At 38.4% G+C, this 11,443-nt stretch overlaps 1 long non-coding RNA gene across 1 annotated transcript; it reads left to right on the top strand.

Moving 5' to 3' along the window:
* The first annotated feature begins 841 nt into the window (after nucleotides 1-841).
* Nucleotides 842-9,031, top strand: LOC139438029 (uncharacterized). The gene is made up of 3 exons (XR_011647892.1): nucleotides 842-2,184; nucleotides 3,417-8,283; nucleotides 8,871-9,031. It is a non-coding gene; the product is annotated as an uncharacterized lncRNA (long non-coding RNA).
* Nucleotides 9,032-11,443: the final 2,412 nt, after the last annotated feature.

Below are 11,443 nucleotides of genomic sequence, written 5' to 3'. Positions count from 1 at the left end.
TTTACTGGCTAAAAATATTTTATTATATCAAACTTTAGAAAGTACATTATTTTCTCAATTTTCTAATACACCTAATATAATTATTGTCTAATTATATTGTGCATAAACATTGATAGCTCACAAATGACAAATTGGGCAGATGACTATGTGCTTTACATAGAAATATACTTTAGAGCATTTTAAAAAATTACTTGTGGCATTATATCCTGTATTCATTTATAACATGATACACTTTTTGTTTTTTAAAATCCTGTTTTAATATGGCTTGTGTTGGGAGCAGTCAATACGAGTATACACTGAGTTCAGCAATGCCAGCAGCATGGCCACCAGAGCGGAACCCACTTCCTTATTCTCCTTCCTCCCCACTCCTTTGTTCTGTTTCCCGCCACTGCCCAGGCTGATAAGGCAGTACACAGGTGCAAGGCATGAAACTGAAGTCTGCCCTTCACCCTAGCAACAGCAACTACCAATCCCTAGCCCCTACCCCCTCACCCACCACCCCCTCCTCCCCAAGAATATAAATGCTTTGTTCTCACAATAAAATTTTGCAGCTTGATCCTCACCCTGTCTCGCTGTCATTCCTCGCGTCTCCTGTCTCACCATTCTCCTCCACGCAGCCATGAGCCCCTGTTCCTTGCCCTGCTGGCCGGGGCATTCACACCTGGCGCCCGACGTGGGACTTTTGGTTTGTGTGTGAGAGGGAACTGCTGCCCTCACCAAGATAGAGAGCTCTCTTCACTCCAGCCAATGCAGAGGCAAAACTAGCAGTGCAGAAGTCCGGGACTCCATGAAGGATCCTGTCCAGGAGGGAGTCCTGGGAAGATCAACTTAAGGTAAAACTTCTCTTATTCTCTTTACTCTTCTAAAAGCAAAACTTTTCTTATCATGGGACAGGAACAATCTAAACATAATCTATATCTTAACCAGATAAAGAAAGCACTCAAGGCGCGAGGAATTGTGGTAAAAGAGAAGGGTCCCCCGTCACCGCCTTTAGCTACTGGCGGCTAGTACAAGATGTACTAGGAATCACCCCCCAACCTCCTGATATAAAGAATTTAGTTACAGAAGGGGAGATTGCTTTAAAATTAGGTTCTCAACCCCCTTCGAGTTGCAGTAAAAAGTCTGAACATCACTCACAACCCCATAACTTACATTCAAACTTACCCCTCAGTTTAATTTCCTTTGATAACAAACCCTCCACTCCTTCTACCCCCTCCCCCGAGGATGAGGTCTGTGAAAATAACCCAGAAACTCCCAATGAAGATGTAAATTGTAATCTTAAGCTGCTCTCACTTCCGCCCTGCCTCCTCCCTCACTAATATTAAGCAGGGGCCAGAATAACCCTTTTCAAATTTTGTAGGCAAATCATGCATGGCTGCAGAAAGACTATTTGGTGATACCAATGCAGAAACAGACTTTGTAAAGCAAATTGCCTTTGTAAATGCAAATGCAGCTTATCAGGCAGCAGTTAGACCTTACAGAAAGTAGGAGAACTTGTCTGGTTACTTCAGGCTTTGTTCTGAAATTAGCCCTGCCTCAGGCGCTGGCTTGGGGGAGTGCAGCGGGCAGCTGGCTGCACATGGCCCACGCCTTCCTGGCCATGGCACCCTCCCTGAGCTCGGCGGGCACAGGCGTAGGCGCCTGCTGACTGAAGCCCGCCAGAATCCATGCCACCATGAAGAGCAAGGCGCTGCCCCTGCTTCCCATCAGGGAAGTGGGAAACAAAGCCAGCCACAAGCCCCAAAATCCAAACAAGCTTATGAGGCAATCAACTTTGTCCCAGCGAAAGCTAGCCCCTTTCACAACTTTTCAAACTCCCTGCTGTCTACATGACAATGTAGCTCTAGGCTAGTGAAGGCTAATATAGTTATTCCATTGGAATCAAGGTCTAAAGGAAGTTTCCAGTTTTAAATCAATAGTTTTCTCCAGAACTTCAAGTCTCAGTTTAATCTTAACAGTAATAATCCAAAAATGTGTGTTAATAGTCTGTTTAAACTGCAAAATGAAAACTTAACTACAATTATGCTGCTCAAGTTATTTTAACTGATTGCTGATAACTAATAAAAATGTTTCCAAGCACAAGCTTTCATATTACAGGCAACATGAAGTCCAGAAGAAATCTTCAAGGGTATAATCTATGACATGCTATATAACAGAGGATTTAAAAGCAGCTATACCAGGAAAGTAAGAATTATAAGTCGATTGTAAATAAATTATATGTTTCTGTTAATGTGTTGTAATTGTTCTGTGTTTGTTTGTCTGTTCATTCAATGTCAATGTATATTGTAATACCTCCGGATGGTAAATATAAATTACTAGAAATCTTTAAAAGAGCTCTATTCAAATGGCCAAAAATTAAATAAGTGCTTATATTAATACTTAAGTTTATTATATCAATACATAAGCTTAAATGTTAATAAGATATCTACAACAATAAAAATTGTAAGTCTTAATAAAATTAACTGTACGTCTTCATAAAAGGTTGTTCTTGCCTAAATTAAAATGAATAACTTATTTTTCTTCACAGGATAATATAAAGAATGTAAAACTTATATGAATATTAAAAAGGTTAAAAGTTTGTAAAAATGCTAACTGAAATGTAATAAGTTTTGCAAAAAGGCGTATTTTGTCCTAAAGTAGGATGGCTAATTTTTCATAAACTCTTGAAACTTAATTTGCATGCGGCAAGTGTAAAAGGTATTGTGATAACTTTACGTAAGGTAATGTGTTCTGTAAAGATAAAATTTATCTTCAATAGTCTATATGGTTATAAATAATAATAAAAGTTTTAATAAAGCATTGTTTACATTAAGGTATTAAATGGCTAATTCCAAAAGGTCATTCTTAAATATATATATAAAACTGAATTGATGATGATAATAATAAAAGGTAATTTTATAACAGGAAAGATTAACAGCAACCAACCTCCCCTGCCAACTTGCTTTTAGGAAACTGTTTCTAATATTGCATGCTACTAAGTATTTAAAGAAAAATTCATTATTTTAACAAGCTTGTTTAGTGTTCACAGTATTGTTATAAGAAGTTTGCTTACTAACTTTGTATGTAGGCTATATGGAATTTGTTTTTATTATTAAAGAAACAGAAAATAATTTTGTCCTGAAATAAAATAATTGACTATTGGAAAGAGTAGAGTATAGGATGGAACCTGAGTGAATGCTGAAACTGCAGAAGATTAGTGGACAAGGAATTTTTACAGTTAAAGTTAAATAAAATTTAATGGGTCTAATCTATAAAATTTTATAGGCTTTGGTGTCGGGTAGTATGCTGATGCAAAGTTAATTTTTTTGTTCTTTCTCAAGGCCTCTCACCATTAATCTGTTTTGGTAAAAGTTCTTGTCCTCAGTCAGTATACAAAGAAAGTCTGTCTTGTGTTTCTTGTGCTTATCGTTTCCTAGGTATTCCAAGAAGGAAAGCTTTATCTCTTAAAGGAACATAACGTTCAAAACTGCTTTCTCAGCAGGAGTGCATCCAGATCCATGTGGAATCTAAGCCCCCACTTGACATAGATGTGCAATGGACACAACCAATCCAATGTCCACAGAGAAAATGTGGAATGGGTGTGGGAAGGGTAGCCATGGTGGCTGCTGGGTTTGGGGAATGGGAGGAAGAGATGAGATGTGGAGGCGTTTTCGGGACGTGGAGTTGTCCTGGGTGGTGCTTCATGGACAATTACAGAACATTGTAGGCCCCCCCAGGGCCCACTGGATGGAACGGGGGAGAGTGTGGGCTATGATGTGGACCATTGACTACGGGGTGCAGTGATGTTCAGAGATGTACTTACTGGGTGCAATGGATGTTTCACGATGATGGGAGAGAGTGTTGCTGTGGGGGGAGTGGGGGGTAGGGGCGGTGGGGTTGATTGGGACCTCGTATTTTTTGAATGTAATTCATAAAAATAAATAATTTTAATTTAAAAAAAACAAAGATAAATAAAATCTATACATACTTTTGGAAATACCAAAACAAAACAAAACAAAACAAAAAAAACTGCTTTCTCAAAACCTAATCAGAACAGTAGCCTTTTATTCCAAACTAATTGTAAGAGATTTGTTCTTTTACCTTGAAAGAAAAATTAAAGTAATAATTAAGTTCATTTGATATGTTACAAGTTAAATAAAAGGTGTTTTAAACTGTTATAAAATTAACATAAGTTTTTTCTTTCCTTTAACCCTCTGTTAATTAAAGTTGTCTGAGTGAAAGGTTTCTATGAATGCTTAAGAGTGTATAAAGTTACCAATATTTCAGCATAATATTAAAGAAAAGTACAATGTGGTTATTCATGGTTTTAATTATTATAAAAAAGTATGTATCACAAAACAACCTCTTATAGATTAAAGTAACAACATACTATGCAGCAATCCCAAACACTGCTAGTTTGTTGGAAAAAGTTAAAGTCCAGCTGTATTGCTATCACTTTGTTTTAAAACTTGCTAAGACTTTCTTTAGTGTCTTCTTACACAAATCAAGCCAGCTGCATTCCTCTATCTGTAAAAAACCCAAAAATAAACTTTTGCAGTGCTTTTCAAGGCTATGTGCATAGCCCAACCATCTTGTACAGTATTTGCTGATAGTAATAGTAATAAAAAAGCAGCATACATTACTTTTCAAAAAGAACAGGTTTAGCAAACTCCTTATTCATCTGCTCAATGCACAGTTTTCAGCCATCATTAAAGTTTTACAAATGTTTTAAGAGCCCTTAAACATTGTCTCTAACTCTAAATATGTAAGTCTTACTGTCAAGCATATTAAAACAGCTCATATCTTTGCTACTGATGAGTTGTCTCAACTTTTTGCTGACTTGCAACATCTTATTAGGTTAAAACAGCATCCTATTTACATTACTCATATACGCTCTCATACCTCTTTGCCTAGTCCTATAACAACAAATAATGCAAGGGCTGATTTATTAGTAGGATATTTGCAGGATGCCAATAAATATCATACATTAACTCATATTAATTCTAAGGGACTTAGACATAAATTTCCTCAATTAAAACATCAAGCTCAAGAAATTATTTGTACCTTTCCCACCAGTGAACCCTTAACTACAGTGCCTTTTCAGGCTGGAAATAATCCCAGAGGCCTGACTCCTAATCAATTATGGCAGATGGATGTTACTCACATATCATCCTTTGGTAAACTACAATATGTTCATGTTTATATTAACACTTATTCTCATTTTATGTGGGCTACTGCTCAAAGTGGGGAACAGTTTCATCATGTTCACTCACACCTCTGGTCTGCTTTTGCTGTAATGGGATGCCCTCTGAAAATTAAAACAGATAATAAACCTTCTTACATTAGTAAATCCTTTGAATCTTTCTGTTTAAAATATGGCATTGAACATGTTACCAGCATTCCTTATGATCCTACAGGTCAAGCCATAGTTAAATGAAGCCATCATACTCTAAAAACTATGATTTTAAAATAGAAAGGGGGAGATGATGGTATTATAACACCAAAAGATCAATTAGCTAAAGCTTTATTTACTTTACATTTTCTTAATGTTTATAATTCATTAACACCTGCGGAATGTCACTCTGGAAAATGTCAAACATCTACAGTAGACACAGGAAATGAAGATCAACCAATATTCTGGAAAGATATTTTAAGCAATGTATGGAAAAAAGGCAGGATTATAGTAAGGGGGTGAGGCTGTGCTCTTATCATTTCAGAAAATGGAGAACAAATTTAGTTATCTGCGAAAAGGATTAAACTCCAGAATGAAGAGATGGAGTCTTCTACAACTTCTGATGATGGTGATCGTAAGTAATAAGGAAGCTGCCAGTAATTACACTTATTAGGCCTATATACCTAACCCCCCATTACTTAGAGTGTTAACCTGGAGAAGTCCATTCTTTCATATATATCTGAATAAAACCTATATTCCCTATACCAATTGATAATCGATTGCCAATTAAACCCTATTAAGAAAAAGAATCGATAATCTCATATTACCATTTGATTATCAACGCTTATGCATTGGTAATCATCCTTCCTGTATGTATGTAAAAATCAGGCCATAGCTATCTTCAAAAATAATAATACTCAGTTTATTGTAACTTTATTTCCCTCTTACGATTTAATCATGACTAAAAATCTTACTTATGATTGTCCACAAAAAGACAGTAGGGATAAAGAAGGATGGCAAGAATGCCATATAAGAAGAGAATCTGTCATTTTTAATGATTCCTATGGAATAGTGTGGGAAAGTGCCCCTATGGGGAGTCCCATTGAAGATAATGACAGATTTATTTGGCATGGTCTAAATAGTAAAGGACAACAAAAAATAATTTTTACTAAAAATAATAGTGTTTCAAAACAGAAGGGGAAATGAATCCCTTCTCCATGGTGTAATATCACATCTATACACAAGCAGAAGTATCTGTGGAAAGTTTTTCTAGGAATAGCTCCTACTATAGAATGGATTGGGAATAATAGTAAGAATAGTCAATATCTGCATTTAAATCAAATTCATCTTCAGGCATGTGTAAGAAATCTTTATGTGTTTGTGGTTGGAAAATTAACTATAACCCAAAAATGTTCTATTCTATAAAAATGAGGCCTTACATCCTAGTAGCCATTACCCGACAACTAACATACTATGGAGAAGGCAAACTAAAAAATTTTACTATCCCCATCCGTGTCAAAGAGAGCGGCCTTCCTCCCTATATTGGTAAAAAATTAGCCTCACAGGTTCAGTCGCTGCAGCTGCCACAGCACATGGCGCTCTTAGTCATGGCCTCATCAGCTTGCAATACTTTGAACAACAACGACAAATTAGCCTAGAATCCAGTGCGCAGTCTCTTAACTCTATGCAGCAGCAACTAACATCCCTCGCCCAAGTAGCTTTACAAAACCGCAAGGCCCTTGACTTACAGCTGAAAAGGGGGGAACCTGCCTTTTCCCCAGGAAGAATGTTGCTACTATATAGATAAATCTGGTATTGTTGAGCAAAATGTTAAAATACAAGAATTGCGGGAAGGGATACTGCCCTCCCAGTCATCCTCCTCCCCGATGTTAGTGTTATTATTGGAACTGAACCTGTACCTATCCCCAGCATGGACTACATTGCCGGCCACTCTAGAAGAGCTGTGCAACTTATCCCACTTTTTGTTACCTTAGGTATTTCTGGAGCCCTAGCCACTGGTACTGTGGGGTTAGGACTCTCTCTCGTACCCAATATACAAAATTATCTAAGCAATTAATTGATGATGTCCAGGCTTTGTCGAGCACTATACAAGATATTCAAGATCAAATAAACTCTCTAGCTGAGGTAGTGTTACAGAAGAGGGTTAAATCTGCTTACAGCAGAACATGGAAGAATATATCTAGCTCTGCAGGAACAGTGCTGCTTTTATGCCAACAAGTCTGGCATTGTTTGAAATAAAGTTAAAAGGCTTCAAGTGCAACATTCTTAATACCCCATAATACAAAATGACTGTGTTCCTTCACCGGCCTCACCCCATGTCTTAGCGTCCAAGCCCTCAACACCACCCGTGAAACCTGCATGCTCGCTATTATACTCCCCCACATTTATTTTCACAATGATAACCAATTCTTTGACTCCTGGCAGCATCACCTTCTACCAACCTATGTACAGAAGAGAGAAGTTATCACCACCATTACAATTGCTTCACTTCTAGGTCTCGCTGGAGCTGGTACTGGGATTGCAGCCCTCACCACACAACAAACTTCCTTTTCCTCTATCAGGAGAGCCGTCGATGAAGACATAGCCCGCCTCGAAAGCTCCATTTCCCATTTAGAAAACTCCCTAAACTCATTATCCAAAGTCGTCCTCCAAAATTGCAGAGGCTTAGACCTCCTCTTCCTTAAAGAAGAGGGACTTTGCGCAGCCCTAGGAGAAGAATGCTGCTTTTATGTTAACCACTCTGGCCTTATTAGAGACAATATGGCCCAGGTCAGAGAGGGACTAGCAAAGTGTAAAAGAGAGAGGGAAGCCCAAGGAAACTTCTCCTGGGGATTTAATGGAATCCTTCCTTACATCCTCCCCAAACTAGGCCCATTAATAACCATACTTCTCATACTGTCTTTCGGACCTTGGGTAATAAAAAGAGTTATCCAGCTAATCAAACACCAAATTGACTCTGCTCTTGGCAAGCCCATTCAGGTGCATTACCACCGGCTCCACCTTGCTGATCAGGGTATATCTATGGACCATCCAGACTGCCTCCCCCATGAAATCAACTCCCCCCGCCAATAAGCTGCTGGGTGCAAGGCACAGCACTGCAGGAGACAGAGGTAAGCACAACCTAGCTGTTCTCTGAGAAGCACGCCTCATTGATACAGGGGTCTGCTCTGTTCGCAAAGGTCACTAGGCAGGGTGCTTTGACCACATTCGGCCTGCATAGACAGGCAGGATGCATCGATAGCATTCTGACTGCTCAGGGAGCTGGGCTGGCTAGCCAATGATGGGCAACTGAACCGACCTAACAGTCAACCTAAGACAGGGACATGGCCTTTTGCTGCCATGCCTCCCGATGACGGGTAAGAGTGGTCACGTGCATGAGTGAGCTGAAACGGCTCACCGGGTGTGGTTCCAACCTAAGACAGGCACAGTCCCCCCTCATTTGCCTTTGCTGCGCACTCAATAAAGCCCCTTCCCTAAAAACCAGAGCTGTCTACATGAGGGAAATGAGGCCTCTACTTCCCTCAGCTAGCCATATGAGAAAAACAGTGCAAATAAAAGAAAAAGGGAGATGTTGGGAGCAGTCAATACAAGTATACACTGAGTTCAGCAATGCCAGCAGCATGGCCACCAGAGCGGAGCCCACTTCCTTATTCTCCTTCCTCCCCACTCCTTTGTTCTGTTTCCCACCACTGCCCAGGCTGATAAGGCAGTACACAGGTGCAAGGCGTGAAACTGAAGTCTGCCCTCCACCCTAGCAACAGCAGCTACCAATCCCTAGCCCCTATCCCCTCACCCACCACCCCTCTCCTCCCCAAGAGTATAAATGCTTTGTTCTTGCAATAAAATTTTGCAGCTTGATCCTCACCCTGTCTCGCTGTCATTCCTCACGTCTCCTGTCTCACCATTCTCCTCCATGCAGCCACGAGCCCCTGTTCCTTGCCCCGCTGGCCGGGGCATTCACAGGCCTGTGCATGAATTCAAACTAATCTAATTCTGTATCCAAGTTTGCAGTTTCCAGAAAGCCAATTAAATGATATAGGCTCTATAGGCCTTAAATATTCAGGAAGGATATAGACTGAATGTGTATTCAAACTTACATCCAGATGGAATGTGGGTGATATGTTAATCCAAGCTTACCTGGTATCCAAACAAATCCTTAAACTCCAAAAAACTAACAAAGAAAGTCCTTTTTGCATCAAGATGCCACTTGACCCCCACTCTCAAATCCTCTATATAAAAAAGACCTGGAAATATTGCTCAGGGCTCAGCTTTTTTAGGCAGAAGTCTACCCAGCCCAGCTGGTCATAATAAATCTTCCTTCTCAGAGAATTCCTGCATCCTAGCCTTCAATATGTGATCACTGAATCCTCTCATTCTGCCGCTACAATTTAATTGGAGAGCTTTTTAAAATTTTTTGATTTTAAGGCAGTAATAAGGAAAATATTATGAAACATTGCATATTTAGAAGAGAAAGTTAACTTCATCCTATTCTGCTATGTAGAATTCTTTTTTTAAACTTTTATATTATTATTCTTTATCTTTTTAAAAAGATATTTGGATCACAAAAAAATGTTACATTAAAAATATAAGAGGTTCCCATATACTCCACACCCCACCTGCCCCCACTCCTCCCACATCAACAACCTCTTTCATCATTGTGACATATTCATTGCATTTGGTGAATACATTTTGGAGCACTGCTGCACTGCATGGATTATAGTTTACATTGTAGTTTACACTCTCCCTCAGTACATTCAGTGGGTTATTTTAAGAAAACTTTATTACTTTAACAGAGAAAATTAAATTTTTGTTTTATATCAGTATATCACTTGATACATAGTTTTATCAAATGTTAGTTCGCCTTTATCACAACAGATAAAATTTGTTTCCATAAATGTTCTATAACATTTTATATTCATTTAGAATTTGTTCCTCACATTTCTGCTTTGCTTTCTTCAAAGACTAGTTATTACTATATCCAGCATTGATTACAAAAAACAAAATTCACTTCCACAAACTGTCTTCAATCTTCCATATCCATTCAGATCTTGTCCAACATATTCCTGGAAACCAGCCATATTTTCTCAGGACAAAACCACATTCATTTAAAAAAGCTTATTGAAATTTTTTTTTAACAAATCGATTTTATCAATACTTATTTATAAAGCATGAATCCATCCAAAATGTACAATCAATGGTATTTGTTATAATCACATAGTTGTACATTTATCACTTCAATCATTATTAGAGCATTATCATTATTCCAATAATAATAATAACAGACAAACAAAACTTCATCATCTCTCAGTCTCTGTATGCTTCCCCTGCAATGCATAGCTACTATTCTGTTTCCATCTCTCTAGTTTATTTGTGTTTATATTTGGTAAAAACAGACATATATACAATATCACCCATATTCATATTTCACATGTGGTTATACAGTTGTTGTAGAAGTTGAGAGAGGTTCAGTTATTTGAGTATAGAAAGGCAAGGACTCAAGAATGATTTTGAGAAGGAAAAATGGTTTACTGATGGCTGGCTGGACTCAGGAGCTTTCTGTTTCAAACCCAAGTCTTGAACAAGATTTTCAAGTGCCTTTTATACAGGTTGGGGAGTCAAATGCTGCTTTTATCAAAGAAAACTACTTTCTTTGTTAGTTAAGTCTTTGCCTGAGTACCAGGTAGGTTTTCAATGAACATATCGCCCACATTTCAGGTGAGCCTGAATTAGCATCTTGTCCACATTCCATCTAAATCCAACCTTGAATACACAGTCTTACATCCTTTCTGAACATTTAAATCCCATATCACTTAACTGAATTTCTAGAGACTAAGCACACTTGGATACAGAATTAGATGATTTTGAATTTATGCACAGGCTATATTATATTTCCCATTCAAGGCCAAGTCCAAGTTCCCTTAAGTTTTGGCATCACTAAATGGCCTCCTGGGACTGGAGTCATTGCCATGGTTACCAAGGGCAGGACTACAGCCTCTTATGTCCCACACCCACAAGTCAGGACAGACAGCTTAGGTTACCTCTGAAGAGACAAAGAGCCTCCCACTCATAGCCCACATCATAGTCTCATATTATATTTTTTAGCTTTCCTTCTAGGAATATACATGACCTTAGACTTTCCCCTTCAACCACTGTCATACACTTACAATAGCTCTGTTAGTTAAAACACTATAATTTGCTTTCACCATTTCTATTCATTTCCAAAGATTTACAAACTTTTTACCAATTCTATACAGAGTAACCCTCAACTTC

This window comes from Dasypus novemcinctus, chromosome X (genome assembly GCF_030445035.2).
Source record: "Dasypus novemcinctus isolate mDasNov1 chromosome X, mDasNov1.1.hap2, whole genome shotgun sequence".
NCBI classification, from domain to species: Eukaryota; Metazoa; Chordata; class Mammalia; order Cingulata; family Dasypodidae; genus Dasypus; species Dasypus novemcinctus.
The sequence above is the reverse complement of the archived record's forward strand: the minus strand, read 5'-3'. Positions and strand labels throughout refer to the sequence as shown.